The sequence below is a fragment of the Mirounga angustirostris genome, unplaced genomic scaffold (genome assembly GCF_029215605.1).
Source record: "Mirounga angustirostris isolate CCGP_5_RB_7025 unplaced genomic scaffold, mMirAng1.0.hap1 SCAF_3, whole genome shotgun sequence".
Lineage (NCBI taxonomy): Eukaryota > Metazoa > Chordata > Mammalia > Carnivora > Phocidae > Mirounga > Mirounga angustirostris.
In genome coordinates, this window is record NW_026991711.1 from 44,186,128 (window position 1) to 44,206,230 (window position 20,103).

Sequence of the window (20,103 nt, forward strand, 5' to 3'; positions counted from 1 at the left end):
TTACAAGCAAGCTGGGGCAGGGCAAAGATGATTCTTGATATTTTTAAATCCACCTGAGAGCCTAAATTTGCCTTAGAGCAGAGCTTCTGTAACTGTCATGTACTTACGGATCACCTATAAACCTTGTTAGAAAGCAGATTCTAACAGAAGGGCTGGGTGGGCCTGAGACCCTGTATTTCTTTTTTTTTTTTTTTTTAAGATTTTATTTTATTTATTTATTTGAGACAGAGAGAATGAGATACAGAGAGCATGAGAGGGAAGAGGGTCAGAGGGAGAAGCAGACTCCCTGCCCAGCAGGGAGCCTGACATGGGACTCGATCCCGGGACTCCAGGATCATGACCTGAGCCGAAGGCACTCGCCTAACCAACTGAGCCACCCAGGCGCCCGAGACCCTGTATTTCTAAAAAGCCGCCAGGGATACCAAAGCTGCCAAGGAGAGGATCACACGCTGAGAAGCAAGGACCTCATTATTCCAAATAAGTGCGGGGATTTTTTTTTAACTATAATTTTGAAACAAGCAGCTGTGCATGTAGTTTGGTAAATTACATTTCACCACGTATTTCATTTCTTTAAAAAAAAAAAGGTTTCTCATTATCCTAACAAGGCTGTCTAAAGTCATTCCTTTCTCAGTGAATCTTTGCAGATTGATTTGTTGATAGGTAGGACATCTCAACAAGAAAAGAAAGCACCTACAAATTACAGTTGAATTTCTTACGAATAACACAAAGAAACAGCTGGTTAATCAATGGTTTAAAACAAAGAAGATGATAGTACACCCCTCTCACCATTTCTCCTATTAGCAATGGACCCCCACGTGTGGAGCCGTGACATCCTTGGGATGTTTCTGATGAGAAGCCTGTGGGTAACCCTACTAATGTACTCTGAGTAAGACCCAGTCATTAAGAATATCAGCTTCAGGGTTGGTAGCCCAGAGTTGAAGCCCTGGCTAACATTTTACTTTTCAAAGCTCATTTCTTGTCCAGTACCACCCTAAAGCAAGACTTGTAACTCTGACCCATCCTCAAATAGTCCCAACTTGAAATCATTAACAAGAAACATATTCATACATACCCATAGAACAGCTTTTTTCATTCAAAACAATGAAATATTTCACTATTGATTTTGTGGTCAAACACATAAAAAGGGTTTATGTTGTAGTTCATACTATAAAACACTATAAATCCACATGCCTTATTGTGGTTTGGAAAAGGACATCTCTTTTCCATGTTCATCTTTGTGTCCCCCACCCCCAACACACAAACACACATCCTGCTATTCTGGAATAGTGCTTTACACGGATATACTTGTATGCCTCGGGCAGCCTCAGCTTCCTCGGCTTATAAAAGGGGACTAATATTACCATTTAGGTTTCCACGACAATTGAACACATATCTCTCTTCAAAAGTCCCTAGCAACCCCAGCCAGCAGGTCTCCTCTCTAGACCATTTCCCCCCATGCACCCTTCCAACCTCCATCTTACCATCCATACCCCCAACTTTCTATGTCCCTTTTCTTTTCAGAGAGATTTGCTGGTCTCTTGGCTTTTCCAATTGGGATCCAATCTCTTTAGATGACCAGCAGAGAGTCAGAATTAGCAAATAAATAACTTCACACACACAGTTCTCTCTAAATATTTATTAAATGAGTAAATGGCTGGCATTCGTATAAGCCAGTCAACCCCAGTGGATCCTCAATATTGAGTTCTAGAAATCTCTATTAGAAAAATCAGATGTGGAAATATTAAGAAATGATAGCTATCTGTACTCCTCTTAATGGTGGATTTTCTCCAAACAAATCAAGGGTAACACCAATAGTTAGATGGAATCTCAGAAATAGTGCGGCAGCAAGGACATCGGGATATCAGAAGTGCTGTTTGATACTGCCTAGAGCTCACTTCTCCCTATGGCAGTCTTAAAAAATGTATATAGAAACATATAAGAAATGCCTAGTCCCATAAAATCTGTGTGATTCATCTGATGCACACTGAAGCTGTCTCATGGGTGAATTGAAGATATTACTACTTCATATACACTACAAAGGGTAATAGAAATGGCATGTATGTTTCTTACCCTGACTAAAGTACTAAGTTAACACTTAGTAGATATTTAGTAAATATTCCATTCCAGCTTATCTGGGTAGCACTTTTCATCCCAGAGGTGTGGGAAGGAGGGTGGGAAATGCTTGGTCAATGTCTGTGTTTGTTGAACTTGTGAAAAAAAGAAACTCTGACCATGGCAAACAGTTTATATGTTAGGCAATCTTAGCTCTCGTAGCCTTCCACAATCTTATGAAAGGAGGTGTCAAGTTCTAAAAAATATAGTGTCCATGTACAATCAAATTGTACTCAGTGGCAGGGAAAGAGGAAATGATAAAAACAAAGCAACGACAGAAAATCCCATCACCGCAAAAAACCTTCCTAAGAAAAGATCAAATCATAGCAGCAGATAGCAGGCACTCTACTGAATCAGTGACATTAAAATAACTATAAAAGAAAATCTGAAAGAAAACCGTACCTAAGGAAAAAGTGAGAAAAAGGAAGTAATGACTATGAATTGAATAAAATGTAGGCTATAAATTTAAGATAAGCAAACAAGGTATCTCCCTCAGAGAGAAATGTTTAGTAAAATTAAAGTCATATATAATTGTCCCATTGAGTAAGAATATCTACAAACAAAACCTACAGCAAGATGTCGGAGTTAAATGATTGTGCCGCAAACCAAAACAAGAAAAGAGTGCAAGATACTTTACATTACATATTTATTTAGCAATGAAATCACCTTTTTCTATGTCTCCCCTAAAACTCTCATGTATTCAAGTAGCAATTGCTCTTTAAATGTACTAGCTGAAAATCTATTCTATACTTCGTTAATTGAGTTACACACAATAAAATCCAGGGGCTACAGTGAATACATTCAAAGTCAATGTGCTCAGTACAAAATCCAGTACATGTGATTACATTCCTAAGGCCAGAAAGAAAGCCCATGGGAATGAAAGTAATTTCCACATTTTATACGTGTGTGGAAAATGTCACACTATCTCCTCTCCTGGAGGTTTCTGAGGAATGCATTTTATTCGATTTGAAGCCTATGGCTTCTTAGAACTTCTCATCCAATGTGCAGTCTACCCCTCTGTCTCACCTGCACATGGAGCCTGGTTCCTTATGCACCTTTATAAATCCTATATAAATTATTATGCTCAGGGGAGTCTTCCGTTTTCCGGGGTTTTGTTTTGTTTTTTTTTAATTCACATGCCCATCCTCCTGTTGATGATCTTACTAATGCTATAACTTCGATAAGCCACTGCCATCTAGAGACCTGGGAGGTCTATTAAAAAACATTCTCCAATCTTGAGCTGAGAAAGATAAGCACTAGCTAAACATCATTAGGGACTATTGTCTCAGAGAAAGTCAGATACATACCACAGCCTGCAGAGCACACCTCTCCATATTCTCTACTGAAAAATGAAACTTTAAAAAGAGCAAATGTTAGTACTGAAAACACAAGTACTTTGAGTGAAACCAGCACAGAAACTGGAGATGGTGGGGCACCTGGGTGGCTCAGTTGTTAAACGTCTGCCTTTGACTCAGGTCATGATCCTGGGGTCCTGGGATAGAGCCCCTCATTGGGCTCCCTGCTCAGTGGGAGGCCTGCTTCTCCCTCTCCCACTCCTCCTGCTTGTGTTCCCTCTGTCACTGTGTCTCTCTCTGTCAAATAAATAAATTATAATAAAAAAATCTTAAAAAAGAAAAGAAAGAAACTGGAGATAGCTCACCTCAAACTCAGCTCCAAATAAAGATGGGGAATCATGCCCTTGACTTCAGAAGCAGGTAATCATTTATATAGTAAATTCCAAAAATTCCAGAAAATTATCCCCATCCCAACCACATCACATACCCACATCTACTAAAAAGGCACCACCTCTTGGATGATGGTTGAAATTACTATTTTTAGAGCTGCATTTTTGGTTTTCGGTTGTTGCCCTCCACTTGGATGCAGGTAGTCTTAGAAGCGTAATGCTTCCATCTTATGTACTCCTGAGTTCTAAGCTATCTGTCCCTTTCTCAAGAGCTGCAGTTGGTGAGAAGATCGAATAAAGAGTGCGAGAGGACAGAAATGCCCAGAGAGGAGACAAGGAGCAGGAGGAGAGCGCTAAAGACTCTGAAGACTAACTGATCTCTCCACAATTTTACCTAAGGCTTCAGCAGGGCAAATATTTGTTTAATGAAATCATACATGGAACAACAACAACAACAAAAAAAAACCATTTGAAACAGATAGGCCCAGAGCTGCTCTGATCGATGTTACACGATTGGAGCCTGGACCTCCCCGCCCACTGTACCTGTCCTTCCATTCCTGACGCAGTTCAGACGGCGCCAGGATTCCAGGAAAGACGCTTGGAAAACCACTAGCCTATTGGAAGTCGGTGTAGTGAAAGAGATCCTCTCTGATATAAGAACCGTTCCTTTCTTTAAACCTATGATTATAGAGCGGGGAGGCACAGAGGCGTGGCATCAGTCAAGCCCAGTTCCGGGCCAAGGTCACACACAGCGCCCCGCCTGCAGGAGGAGCCGCTGCGCCAGAAAGATAGACTGAGTCCCAGACAGCCGCTCCGTGAACCGCCCACCCCACTTCCGTGAGTCCTTCCGAGCCCTGGGGGGAAAAGCCCGGGAGGGCTGCTGAGCTACCCCTGGAGGAGGAGCGAGTCCGAGCCCGAGCCCGGGGCGCCACCACCCCAGGCGTAGCGCGCAGCAGGGGTCGCCTTCCTGGCCCGCTCACCGGCGGCTGTCCAAGGTCCCGGGAGGCAGAATGACAGAGCCGATCGAGAAGCACTATTCACAACATTAGAACACATTGGGAAAGGCTCCTTTGGAGAAGTTTTCAAAGGAATTGATAACCGTGCCCAGCAAGTGGTTGCTATTAAAATCGTAGACCTTGAGGAAGCCCAGGATGAAACTGAAGACATTCAGCAAGAAATAACTGTTCTGAGTCAGTGTGACAGCTCATATGTAACAAAATACTATGGATCATTCTTAAAGCATTCAAAATTATGGATAGTAATGGAATACCTGGGTGGTGGTGGTTCAGCACTGGGTCTTCTTCGAGCTGGTCCATTTGAGGAGTTCCAGATCGCTACCATGCTAAAGGAAATGTTGAAAGGTCTGGATTATCTGCATTCAAAAAAGAAAATTCACTGAGACATGAAAGCTGCCACCGTCTTGCTGTCAGAACAAGGAGATGTTAAACTTGCTGACTTTGGAGTTACTGGCCAGCTGAGAAATACACAAATTAAAAGGACTACCTTGGCGGGAACACCATTTTGGACGGCTCCTGAAGTTATTCAACAGGGGGCTCATGACTCAAAAGCTCACATTTGGTCATTGGGAATTACTGCTATTGAACTAGCCACGGGAGGGCCACCTAACCCTGAAATGCATCCAATGAGAGTTCTGTCTCTTATTCCAAAAAACAATCCTCCAACTCTTGTTGGAGACTTTACTAAGTCCTTTAAGGAGTTTACTGATGCTTGCCTGAACAAAGATCCATCATTTCCTCCTACAGCTGAAGTATTTCTGAAACACAAATTCATTGTAAAAAATTCAAAGAAGACTTCTTTTTTTCAAAGATTTTTATTTACTTATTTGAGAGAAAGAGACAGAGATAGCAACAGAGGTAGTGAGAGAGAACACAAGCAGGGTGGAGAGGGAGAAGCAAGCTCCCTGCTGAGCAGGGAGCCCAACCTGGGGCTCGATCCCAGGACCTTGAGATCATGACCTGAGCTGAAGGCAGACACTTAACGACTGAGCCATCCAGGTGCCCTTCAAAGAAGACTTCTTATTTGACCGAACTGATAGCTCAATTTAAGAGATGGAAGGCAGAAGGGGACAGTGATGATGAAATTGATTCTGAGGGCTCTGATTCCAAATCCACCAGCAGAGAAAATAATACTCATCTTGAATGGAGCTTTACCACCATGTGAAAGAAAGCCCAATCCAAAGAAACCACAGAATGGGGCAAAGCAAGATCTTGTGCAAACGCTGAGCTGTTTGTCTATGATAATCACACCTGTGTTTGCTCAAGTTAAAGAGCAGGGTGAGGATAACACTAGCAGGAATCAGGAAATTGAAGAACTTGAGAAAAGTATTGCTGTGGCAGAAGCCACCTGTCCTGGCATCACAGATAAAATAGTGAAGAAATTAATTGAAAAATTTTGAAAGTGTTCAGCAGATGAATCCCCCAAAGGAACTTATTACTGGCTTCTATTACATATAGAACCAGAGAAACCCACCAAAGTTACTTCAGGCTTAACAATGCTTAACTCACGAGCTCTATGTACCTTTTGGATCTTCGCAGCATTGAAGATTTGGAAGAAGCTATTCAACTATTTGTGATGGTGTTTATCACTTTATATTTTAAAGAGACTATTTACTATATATAGTTTCGCCTGTATTCTACTAAATGTTGAGATCCAGTTTTGCTTTTAGGTATCATTATTACTTAAGTTACTGGGATGAATACCTTTCACGTCGTGATCTTTAGTTGAATGAACACTCATGAAACGTACAGGTCTTTCAAAGTCATCCTAAACATTCAACTTTTGTAAATTATCAAGCTGCAAAACACTTTTGTTTTAACACACAACATATTCTAAAAATGACTATTGGCAGAGGGTGGAAACAAGTCATACCTTCTTAAAACAGAGGCTTTTCATAAGCTCTTGGAAATAAATCTGGAAAAGTATTAACTACCAAGTTGGGATGATCTCCCAGGCAGCTCAGTGATGATCACATTTGAGAGCCATGTGTTTGAAATATTTATAGGCAACAGAGGTATCTCCTGGTGTGCAGTATTTACCTTCTCTGTTAGAAGAAGCAATTAACCCTATTTGACATGTTTGGAAATGTAAAGCAACACTAATTAGCCATGGATGGGATTTTGAAAATACTAGGTGAGTTAGTCAGGCTTCATTTTTAAAATCTTCAACTCATATCGCATATTATATGCTTGGATTTGGGGAGCTTAAAAAAAGCTGAGAATCATGTAATTAAATACCTGATCGACAGGTATGAATATAATTCACACCAGCATATTTTTTTCATGGGAGTAAAATGTCCTATAAACTATTTATACATTTTTGTTCTTCGTAATCATCCAGTATATAAACATGATGTATTCATTTTTGAAAGGATATTTAAATAAGCATTTTCTAGTTCATGTGAAAATAACCATAGTGGGCACCTGGGTGGCTCAGATGGTTAAGCATCTGCTTTCGGCTCAGGTCATGATCCCAGAGTCCTGGGATCGAGTCCCGCATCGGGCTCCCTGCTCGGCAGGGAGCCTGCTTCTCCCGCTGCCTCTGCCTCTCTCTCTCTCTCATGAATAAATAAATAAAATCTTAAAAAAAAAAAAAGAAAATAACCATAGTACAGGCTGATCTCTGCCCCTACAAAGTTAGACCGTACAGTTAATTTTCAGTTATGGTACTGTTACGTGGGTAATACCTTTTCTCTTTTAAACCCAGTATATATATTATGCCTGCCTAAGTCCCGAATTGGATCTATATTTTAGTAGTTGTAGAATTATTGATGTTAATTAGTTTTGATAGTCAATGTTTTATTATTTGGATCTGCACAGGTTTTTTTTGGCCCAGAAGTCATTTTAAAAAAATCTGAACAATTGCCAAATATCAGAAGAAAGATGTTCTTCAAGTAAAGAATACAGTTTTTTGTCAAAGGGCCATTACTTCCTCTTTTTCTATAATAACACAGACACTTGAGTAAGTTGTGGTTGTGTCCTCTGCCAAGAAATTTCTCTTCATTGGTGTCTATACTGTAACAATTATTTTTAACATACTGTATTTTGAAGTAATGGCTCAGTTAAAATGTTCACCTGCTATATAACTGAAACTCAACTACAGTTTATAATCTATAGAGATCTGGAAATAATTTTGCAACTCATATCATGGATTAAATGAATACTTTTATAAAAGTAAAAGCAACAAATTTATAAATTGATTATTTGAAACTTTATTATTATTATTTTTTTGGTTATTTGAAACTTTATAACACAGCTGCCTCATGGATAGGAATTGTATTGCTTATTCATTATTAAAGTTATTAGTCCTATAAACTGTGTCTAGGTGAAACACACTCCAGTGTTTTGGGGGGTTTTAAAAGAAATATATAAATTAAAAAACCCTATAATAAAAAATTTATGATTTTAGATGTTAATTTCTAAACAAATAATTGGGAAGATGAACACAGAAAAGAAAGGTGTGATGGTTATTTTTCAGTCGGATCCTTTGTACTATTAACATCTTTATCTTTTTTTTTTTAAAGAGTTTATTTATTCATGAGAGACAGAGAGAGAGAGAAGCAGAGGGAGAAGCAGGCTCCCAAGGAGCAGGGAGCCTGATGCGGGACTCGATCCCAGGACCCTGGGATCATGACCTGAGCCGAAGGCAGACGCTCAACTGTCTGAGCCACCCAGGCGCCCAACATCTTTATCTTCAAATAACATGGTGCTAGCTAGCTTAAGCAAAAGTAAGGTAGAGTCAGGCAGTCTCTCACATCCATACACAGAGGTACTCCTCATCTCAGATACTAAAGAGCTATAGAAACCCAATCACTTCCTTCTTTGTATCTCCTGTTGCTGCTTCTCTCTTGCTGCAGATGGGTTTTTCTATTCTAAGTCCGTGGAAAGGAAATGGCCACTGTAACTCCTGATCTACATCTCTGTCCATGACATCAGCCAAATTCCAAATCTAAGTTTATTCTTAGAAAGTACTTTGCTTGGCCCAGCTTGAGCTGAGCACCTCTAATCCCATCAGGATAATCCAGCTGACAACTCTGCCGGGGGTAGGGCAAGTTTCCGAAAGAGAGCAAGGTGCTGGTGGTGCACAGCACCCCCTTCCTGGAAGCCTGTGCCCCCTGACACAGCAGTGATATGCTGGACCAGCTCATACTAAGCGGCTAGAGCCAATTCTACCCATCACTTCCCAACTCCATGTTCAGTGAGGTTATATGGGTAGCTTGAAATCAACCAAGGTTGGAGTATTTATACCACACAAACTGGCAAATGCTATAAATCAGAGATTACTTTTTTCAGAGTCCCTTTACCAGCACCCACACTGTCACCTAAGTCTCCATAATTTGTGATGTTAGAGACAGCCACATAACATCTACTCACACACTGTGAAGCTCTGCGGGGTTCAGTCCTCTAGAAGGCGCCTAGTAGATCCGTTCGCTCAGGTATGTTTGTACGTTTAAGAAAAAATAAAGCAAGACACGTGCGTCAGCACTGGTCAAATGCAGCACATCTGATTCCACACAAAGTCGTCTTCTCTGCTATACTTAATACAGGGGCAGACATAGGTAAGAAGAATCCTGAAAATCAGCCTCATTCTTGGTAAAAATAGAAAAGTAGCAAATGGAGAACTCTAGTGCAGAAGATGAAAAGAAATGGTATAAAGAATTTACAAGAGGGCGCCTGGGTGGCTCAGTTGGTTGGGCGACTGCCTTCGGCTCAGGTCATGATCCTGGAGTCCCTGGATCGAATCCCGCATCGGGCTCCCTGCTCAGCGAGGAGCCTGCTTCTCCCTCTGACCCTCCCCCCTCTCATGCTCTTTCTCTCTATCTCATTCTCTCTCTCAAATAAATAAATAAAATCTTTAAAAAAAAATTTACAAGAACACTTATTGGAATACAGCAGGTGCTCAGTAAGTATTTCAGAAAGGATGAAGAGAAGAAAGGAGGTGGGAAAACAGGTACAGGTGGAGGTACAGGGGCAAGAGGGAGAAAAAGAGGATGGAAAGTGTAAAAGGAAATAATGAGTCATCAATCAAAGTAGACAATCCTCCACTGAGAGTATAAGCAAAAGATATGTTAACTGATAAATACAAAAGCGTTCATTCAACAAGTTGTATCAAGTGCTGAACCTGGGACAGAGCTGGGCATACAACAGTTAGGAGGACACAGTCCCTGCCTCAGGTACTGTGCAATTCAGTGGAAGAGAGATTCAAATAAATCATCATCTCAATATTGGTACATGCTATGATTAGTTAACCATAAGATGCTGAGGGAGACCATAGAAAAGCTTCTACCCCAAATGTGGGAGTCAGAAAAGACCTCCCAGAAAGGGAACATATAAACCAAGCCCTGAAGAACACATAAAAGCTTCACAAGTGAATAGGATGAAGCAAAAGACATTTCAGATGGAGGGGAAATAAAACGCGTATGGTTGTGAGTAGAAATAGGCAATCACGAGTCTGAAGGAAGTTCAAACTGTCTGAGCATAGCGTGCAAGAGAGTGAACTGGAGGTATACACCACACCAGGTCATGAAGGCCTTGTAGGCATACTTGGAACTGGGACTTTCAGGACAAAGGGGAGGTATTAGGGGGTCTAAGGAAGAGAATGCTTTCGAAAAACCACTCAGATTGGTTCACTTCTCTTCTTACTGACACTACAACCTCCAGCTGGTCCCCCTGCCGCCCCTCTGTCACACCTCTAAACTATTCCACAGGGAAAGGAGGGAGACCAGCTGGTGGTTGTAACATCAGTGCTGTTGAGAGAAAAGCATTGTGGTGGTAAAGAAAGGAGGTGGAGCAGTTCAAGAGCTCTTTGGGAGGTAAAGTCAGCAGGATTGGATGATTACCAGGCCTTGGGGGATGAAGGAAGCAGGCCTTTAAAGAGTATCCCAGATTCCTGACTTGGGCAGGTGGATGGATGGTGGTGCTACTGACTATAACAAGGAAATAAAAGAAAAACAGGTTTAGCAAGGTATACCAGGAGTTTAATTTTGAAGTGCTGTGGGGCATCCTGACAGAGATGTACAGTGGGCAGTTAATTAGTAAAGCATGGGAGGGATTACCATGATTTACAATTTTTTACATATTAGGTTTTGAGAGGGTCAATAGCATTGCTTTCCCCCATCCAAGCTGGCAATCAAATGAAACATGGCCATGAGCAAACAGAAGCAAAATACCACCTTTGAGTATAGATACATGCCATGCTTGTGTGAAAGGATTTCAACCTAAAATGGAAACAGAAGATATGAAACGGAGAATCTCAACAGGTGCCTTCAGAAAAATGGAACTTAAGAACCAAGAGACTGGGAGCACCTGGGTGGCTCAGCTGGTTAAGTGTCTGCCTTCAGCTCAGGTCATGATCCCAGGGTCCTGCTTCCAGTCTGCATTGAGCCACACATCAGGGCTCCCTGCTCAGTGGGGAGTCTGTTTCTCCCTCTCCATCTGCCCCTCCCACCCAGCTCATGTGTGTGTGCGCACACGTGTGCCCTCTATCAAATAAATAAATAAAATCTTTAAAAAAAGTAAAGAACCAAGAGACTGATTGGCATTAAGTGCTTGATTTACAGAAGACCAAGACTTACCTCTTGATCTGTGAACATCTGCCAAGAATCTTTCTACATCCTCAAGCCAATGAACTTACTGCTTAGACTCTGGCTAGACTTCCTCCTCTTTGCATTCCTTGCCCATAAATACAGCCTACCCCAAACCTTCCACAGATTCACCTGTGGCTTGTTACAGCGTGGGTTTCCTGAATTGCGATTCCTCTGGTATTCCCAAGTAAACTTAATTTCTGGTAATTTTAGTTTGTCTCAGTTTACCTCTTTATTTAGTTTGACATTTGGGAAACTTACGTGGCCAATATTTCCTTTCTGATTTAGAGAGACTAGGGTAGTCAGCCTCCAAGATGGCCCCCAAGGACCCCTGCCATCTGGCACTCATGTCCTTACAAAGCCCTCTCCCACACTGAATAGGGCTGAATTGTATGACCAATAGAATACTGTGAAAATAGCAAATGTGATTTCTGAGGCTGAGTTATAAAAGATGCTACAACGTCTATCTTGTTTTCTTTTGGGTCTCTCACTCTGGGGCAAGCCAGTTGCTATGTCATTAAGTTATTCAAGTAGCCCTATGGAGATACTCACATGGTAAGGGAGAGGTCTTGCCAACAGCCATGAGAGGGAGCCATCTTGGAATCAGACCCTCCTAGTCAAGCCACCAGATGACTGAGGTCCCAACCAATATCTTAACTATAACCACATGAGAACCAGTGCCAAAACCATCCAGCTAAGCTGATTCTGAATTTTTAACCCATAGAAACTGTGAGATAACAAATGTTTATTATTTCAAGCTACTAAATGTTGAGGGAAATTTGTTACACAGCAACAAATTATTAATACAGAAACCGACTTATCAGGTCATAGGTCACATACTAAAGAACTAACTGCAGGCCTGACCAAGGGTGTCCTGCCCTGTAAAAGGCTAGTGGCTCTCAAACTTCAGCATTCAACACAATCACCTGAAGGGTTTATTAAAATACGGATTACTGGTTCCCACCTAGGAGTTTCTGACTCAACAAGCCTGAGGCAGCACCTGAAATCTGTAATTCTGTAGTGAGTTCCAAGGATTTGGGAGTTGATTAGGGAGCAGATGTGATACATGTGACCATTGCAATCATACACAACAAGCTTTACTTGGGTGACACTTTGACAGGTTCACATGTGGGGAAAGTCTCTCACAGCATGAGACAATTCAGAGACCACTCCCGAGGGAGGGGATCATGTGTCTAGGTGATGTTGTTCAGCTGCCCATGGCGAGAATCTGGGTCATAGAGCTCTGAAGTGCAGCAGCGTCTTGGAGTCTTCTTTATAGCTCCAGTGTTTATCTTATCTATGGTCAGCAGATGTTGTATGCAGTTTCATGGGATTTGCAAAGCAGGCAGGATCTATATGGCTAAAAATCTGCTCATTTTTTAGGGTTCTGTTTAAAACAACTGGATGTGTAAACAATTAAGTTTGGTGCCAGTGGGCTATTGAGCTAAGTGGTCCCATACTGCTGTGAAGGAGAAAACACATAGAGCCAATATTCAGAGGCCATCTTTGGCTTGTTTGGATAACAAATTCTCACAAGTCTCCAGAGAACCCTGATGCCTTTGGTCTGAGAACACACTCTGAGAACCACTGACCTAGAGGAACAAGTAATGTAGGCTTCTTGTGAGCAGGGTCACAGTGGCTTTAAAAAAGAGGGTGAAGTTCAGTTTCTTCTCCCAAGTTGGCATATCAAAAAAAAAAAAAAATCAAATACTTATTTTCCTGAAGAGAAGTAAAAAGGGAAGAAGAGGGAGATTATTGTAATAGAAGTTCTATCCACAAGGAAGGAAATACTAGGACTCAGGAATAACTGACTGTTCTCTCCCCATGAAGATACCCTCCAAAATGATGATTCACATCCTAAAAAACATGTTTTACGTGGGGACTTTTTGTTGTTGTTGTGCTTGTTGTTGAGAAGAAATAGTTCCAATGAGGACTGCCTGGTTTTCTCTAAGCAGAAACCAGTTTCATTACCCTGACAAACAACAGTACTTTGCCTGTGGGTGGTACAAGCTGTTTATATACCCTTACCTTAATCAAGTAATCTCTAACTAAAAATGATTATCTCGTAAGTGTTCTCAACAGTTTTTTTTTTTTTTAATTTTTTAAAGATTTTTATTTATTTATTTGACAGAGAGAGACACAGCGAGAGAGGGAACACAAGCAGGGGGAGTGGGAGAGGGAGAAGCAGGCTTCCCGCTGAGCAGGGAGCCCGATGCGGGGCTCGATCCCAGGACCCTGGGATCATGACCTGAGCTGAAGGCAGTTGCTTAACCAACTGAGCCACCCAGGCGCCCTCAACAGAGTTTCTTTAAAGAATTCCAAGAAATACATCTATTTTCAGCATTGTAAAAGGTATAGAAATTGTGTCAACCTTGAAAACAAAAGAGCCAGTTATTTTAACGGCAAAATGGGTTTATTCCTGAATAGCAGAGGAATTGGAATTCAGGACAAGCAAGCTATGGTGAACCATAGGCAAGTCCAAAGAACAAAGGAGAGGAACCCTCCTTTATAAAGGAAAGGGGGGGAGTTGGGAAAGGCTGTAATAAATAAACAGTCCCTTGGAGTAAACTGGGAATTGGGAACGTAGTGTCTTTTCATTGGCTGATTTGTGACAGTCTCTCATTGGCTGGGCTGTTGCTGGGCAAGGAGAAAAATCTTCCTCCGGAATGGGGTAGTAGACTAGGCTTCTTCCTGTTGGGATCCCCAAAGAGCTCCAACCAATGGTATGTCTGTGAGAGCTTCCCCCTCCTGGCCCCCCAACTCCATTTTAAATGAGGTTTCCTTTGTTCAGTTTCACAACTGAGATCTAATATTGAAGCTGTTTCCCTCAGGTCAGTTTTTAGTTTCTTTCATTTCTCCTTTACAACATCATGTCCCCATAATCATCCATTCACTCAACCATTAATTTATTCATCAAGTCTGAATAAGTATGTTCTATGCATTAAGAACTGCCCTGGGTGGTTTGAGATGATAGATGTTGAAGCCAGAGCTGGGAATTAAAAAACAAACAAAAATAATTTTATTTATTTATTTATTTATTTATTTATTTATTTATTTTAATTTTATTTATTTTTGACAGAGAGAGAGACAGCACAAGCAGAGGAAGCAGCAGGTAGAGGCAGAGGGAGAAGCAGGCTCCCCGCTGACCAGGGAGCCCAATGCAGGGCTCTATCCCAGGACCCTGAGATCATGACCTGAGCTGAAGGCAGACGCTTAACTGTCTGAGCCACCCAGGCGCCCCATGATTTTTTTTTTTAAAGGAACAAGAACCTATATAAAGAATATTTGGTTCCTGGGAGTTTTGACATGTGGTCTCAGCTATTTTTTTCCTTCTCCCTCCATTTGCATTTTGGGAAATTCACACTAAATTGGCACAAAAAATTCAGGAGGGAAAAGACAACAGAAGTACTAACCTAACAAAGAAAAGCTCCACCTTGAGATTTAGTGAATAGAAACGTGTCACTTTACACCAGTAGTTTTAATGACAGATGCTGAATCTTTGGTAGGTGTTGTGCATCTCCCTTCTGGCTCCAGCCTCTTCATTCTGTCAGTGTTGATACCATTTGCATAAGTACCTGTCATTATCCCCTATCAAGTGCCTCCTTTCCAACCTTGAATGTTTCTTCTTGATTCATTATAATTAAAGAGCTAATGTAGCCATTCAAGTTCACATTGTCAATGACCATTGTAATCATCTTCCCTAGTGACCAGAACTCCTTTCTTTTTATGAGGTTACAATTAAATTCCTTCCAGCCATAAGGTCAAAAGAATCTGGAACAGTTAGCCTTCCCAGTGACTAATTTCACACCTGTGACTCTGATACATATAAAATAAGACCTCTTAAATGGAAGGTGTCAAATTAAAAAATAATATACATTTGACTACACCTCAACTGAAGTCAATTAGACGTAAAAATTAAAGACTGTGGAGTCTTTTCCTGTTACTGGAAGTGATGCTTGACACTCCACTTATCAATTTAAGACACATCTGTGTCCCTTAGAAATGTTAAAGTAATTTGCAAATTGGAAGGGAATTAAAATGGCCCAAAGCCTGGGAAAATACTGGCCAGGAGATTAAGATAATGTTCTCATGTCTATTCCATATAATAACTCGTCTATCACTCTGTATTTTTCCCTTCCTGAGATTTGCTTAAGTTCTTCTAAAATAGATTTTGTTACTTTTCCTGCTACTGAGGCTTTTTGTATTTTGTAAAAGATTCTGATTATTAGATCACTATGTGTGACTAAATGCCATGAACAGATTTAACCTCTGGCTTCCAATATGTAACACTGACCATCGATGCCTCTCTTTTTCCTGTCATCTTGAAATCTATTGTAGACCTTCATCTTCACCTATAGCTTTCAGTGGTTCTCAGTTTAAACTCTCGCACACAGAGTGTGTCTTTATCTCCCTCTCTCCTCCAAGACAGGAGTTGTTTTCAGCAGTGAGGCTATTTACTGGAAGCCCTGTGGCTCTAACTTCAAATGGAAGTCACTGTCAACTCCCCATCAGTATATGTCAAAGGGACTCCCCAAAAGGAATCTGTCTATGGCAGCCACAGTGCTCCTGTCTACAAGGCGCAGAGGGCTCCTGGAATGTGTGGAGTGTGACCCACAGCCAGCAACCTCCACACTCTGCAGCTCAGCTGTCCCGAGATTCCAAGAAGTCAAAGTGACCATCTCATCAGGAACACAGGCAGATGACCGTCACTCAAAAACATTTAGGTGAGGACTCTGTGACCTGAAGAGCAAACAAGATTCAACTTCTGTGCTTCTTGAAGTTGTTGGTGTCATAAGAAAAATAACTATTGTTATTATTGTCTATCTATTGTTCTTGCTGCCCAGATTCCATTCACTCTCCTTTGGAGATATATCTATATCTATCCATGCCTTGATTTCCCTCCAAGTAAACATGCCTTCCCTCCTCTCAGCCCATATGCTTTGGATAACATTTTGCATGCTGTACGAGTGCATGCACCCAACTGTGGTGACAGTGGACTGAGCAAAATGAGGTCTGGTTCCCTTTCTCTAGCACAAAGAGAGAGATGTCTAAGAATAGGGCCAAAACAAAGGAAGCCGAGTCCAGAACTAGAGGAGAGAAAAAAAAGATTCTGGTGATGTAGAGTCCCTTCACCAAGATAAACCTAAAACCAAGCCTACTTGCAATAACTGACTTCTTTATTCATGTTTTCACTGAAAAATATCTATGAAGCCCTTCTATGTATGTTGCCCTCTGCTACAGCCAGAGATATGAGATAGTTCTGGATTTCAATCACATGTAAAAGGGCAATGACCAACCAGGTTGATAGGTGCTAAGACATGACAGAGCCACATGGGGTGCACCTAGAACAGCAACCTCACTCAAGAGAGGTGATCTGTGTCCTAGAGGAAGAAGAGTTTGAGCTCTTTGGTTGAATTTTTAGTGTAGACTCTGATTATTATAAATAATATCAGCATGTCGATGAGTCATCCCAGCCTCTGACCTCTCAGTTCTTTGACCTATTCCTAGATAGCAATTTTCTCCAACAGGTCATCCTTCGACATAGTACATCATGAACTTCTGTACCTTCAAAAAAATAAGCCAAACACCCCACTCTCTGAGCACCATTTTAATTTTCCAATTCTTTCACTCAGTGCTTCCTCCAGACAATACACCCCCTCCCGTTACTACACTCTATCCTCAGGGTTTCCTTACCCGCTACAATCCTTAGATCCTTACTTCAACCCTCCCTAGTGTCTCCCCTTACTTCATTTTCCATCGGCCTCACCAACCTGGCACATGACTTATCATAGTCCATTCGAATTGCCTATTTAATATTTTATCTTCTTTGTGAAACTATAGCCTCTAAGAAGCAGGGGCTTCATAATCGCCATTGGATCCCCAGCACTTAGCATCATTTTCCTTTACAGATAGCAGACAGTTAACAAACTCACCCACCCAAAGCATATCTCTTACACACTACTATGGACGGACATCATGCTGAGTCCTAGACTTTGATGATCTGAAAATAGGAACTCAGCCTGCCCTCCCAGAGCCTACAGTAGTCTACTGGGCATGAAAGTAAGGTGCTGGCAGCACTGCATTGAGCAGGACGTAGTCTAAGAAATCAAACAGCAGCAGAGTGGGGTTCACTGCAGAGAACTTGCCCCTCAAAGAATCTGCTGCCAAGTAGACAACTCCCTGATAAATACATGATAAACACCTTATTTTCTCTCTTCAGAAAAGCTGCCCCTTGAAGTTGGAGACTTTGACACTTACTACATATGTACTAAGAACTGGCCAAAAATCATAAAAGCGATAAGTAAGTCTTGATATGTTTCCTTGACAACAGGGCTAAGGGAGTGAAATCAAACAAGGAGGTGGTAACTCTTTTTAAAACTATCCTGCTATTGTGGAATCATTTTCAACAAGTCCTACTGAGCACATGCATTATGTCTTCCCATGGGATTTTCCTGGCCTGTGCCTCTCAAGGATCCATAAACATTGAACACTAACAACAGAAAAGGAAAATAGCACACACTAGATGAAATGTTTAGTTGATACTAAACTGGAAGAATATACAAAGGCCTCAAAAAAAAAAAAAGGAAGAAAAATTACAAATGGCAGTCATATGGAGCTAAACAATAAAATAACACCCAAATCTCAAGTTTACAAAGTGATATACTTAGGGAATAAGCACACACTAGAAAAGAGAAAATACTAAAATGAAAACTGCATAGTAACAAACACTAAATTAGGTAAAAATTTAAAATATGAAAGTGTAGGGGCACCTGCATGGCTCAGTCAGTAGATCATGAGACTCTTGATTTCAGGGTCATGAGTTAAAGCCCCACGTTGGGTGTGAAGCCTACTTAAAAAATAAAAATAAAACAAAATATGAAAGGGTAACCACAGGTTAACTTTAAATCCAGGGGCCCAAGAAACAAAATATATTGAAAAGGACACTGTGATCAAAACAGAATGCATTAATAGCATCCTTTGTGGGAAGAGGGTGCTCTTAAATGTGAGTCTGGGCAGAATTCACTGTTAAATGAGGTAACAAAATTAAAATACTAGTTGATTTCTATAAAAAAAAAAGAGAGAGAGAGAGAGAGTTTCTCAGGGATTCTAGGGAAAGCTGAAACTCCCTGTACTGACAAGCAGCTCAATGTAGAGGAAAGCGAGCAAACCTCAAAACTCAAGATACACAAGAGAAAGGACTAAATAAATATAAAGGAATTTAAGGACATGAATATCCATGTTTAGTCAGGATTCAGATCAAGCTGGGGGGCTTGACTTTGAATAATATACAGAAAACGTCTCAAACATCAAAAAAAAAAAAAAAGAGGAGGAATAGATATAGATATAAGGTATAGATAGATCCTACTATTAGCAGAGCCCCGAGTACGAGAACAGCTGGCCTGGAGGTCCCAAACAGACCAGGTCGTGCCTCTCACTGCTAATGAAATGCAAAGGCTGACAAAGGGTGATGGAACAAGAAAGAATTCTACTTCAATGAGGCCAACCCCAGGAAGACAGCAGACTGGTGTCCCAAGAACTGCTGAGACTACTTCTAAATTTATTTAGGGAAAATGCAGGACGAAAATCGGTTGGCATGTGCAGCTGAGCAACAAAAGTCAGGTCGATCATTGTCTTAAGGTCAATCACACGGGGTCTTGCTGACATCAGGGCAGTCGTCATTGCCCACGGGGTTAGTTTTGGTTCTCATCATGGGATATTTGCCAGCCGTGTCCCCTTCCTGAGTTAACAGAGAAGCTGGAGGGAAAAACAAAGCCATTAAGGGGAGCAGGTTGGGGATGCCTGGCTGGCTCAGTCGGTAGAGCATGCGATTCTTGATCTCAGGGGCCTGAGTTCAAGCCCCACTTTGGGCATAGAGTTTACTTTAAAAAATAAATAAAATATATTTAAAAAGCTCATGTTTAAAAAAAGGGGGGGTACAGTTTGAAGGCAAAATGGAGTCAGTCAGCTCAATGACTGGTTCTTCCTTCACTATTTGTTCTGTTTCTCCAGAGAGCCCTAACTAATCCAGCAATCATCCTTCCTGTTGTTTATGAATCCTTAAGTCAATCTCTCTCTCTCTTCCTCACTCTTTCTCTCTCTCTCTACTTATTTAGTTATCCAATAATCCAGGGCTGCCCAGCTGCCCAGGTCAGATGATGAGCTGGATAGTAGTGGCTTCGGCTTCCCCATGCCAGTGTTTCTAGTTGTTGAGCAGCATCTCTCCATCTAGTGTGGACAGTTCAGATAAGTCTTCACCTATGAGGTTTCACATGATCCCTGGCCTGAGACAGCTCTGCTGACTCACCTCCCATCTGCTAGGAGTGGCACTCAAGGTCCTGTGTCCTGAGAAACCCCTCAGTCCTGGGAAAACTGGGATGTTTGGTCATACCACCCAACACATTGTGTTCAAAGACCTCTCCTCAGACAGAATCCTGATAAAGGGGCACCCCTGAGGCTTACATTTGGGGTATGAGAGCTGACGGGACTCCCTCAGCCACTGAAGAGCACCATTCACATTCTTGCCTCTTTGTTAATGCAGCAGAGCCTGAATGGAAGAAGCATTGCCTCATAAGAAACTTGCTGAGCTGGTAAGAACATGTTGTTTCTCCTTCTGTGGTCTGGTTTTGAATAGGATTATGGAATAAAAGGAGAAGAGAGGGAAGAATTTATCCTGATACTCACAGTTAATTAGACAACCATACCAATT

The 20,103-nt window shown here is 41.4% G+C and overlaps 1 pseudogene; it reads left to right on the forward strand.

Annotated features, from left to right (window-relative positions):
* Positions 1–4,751: 4,751 nt before the first annotated feature.
* LOC123839229 (serine/threonine-protein kinase 26-like) lies at positions 4,752–6,389 on the forward strand (annotated as a pseudogene).
* Positions 6,390–20,103: the final 13,714 nt, after the last annotated feature.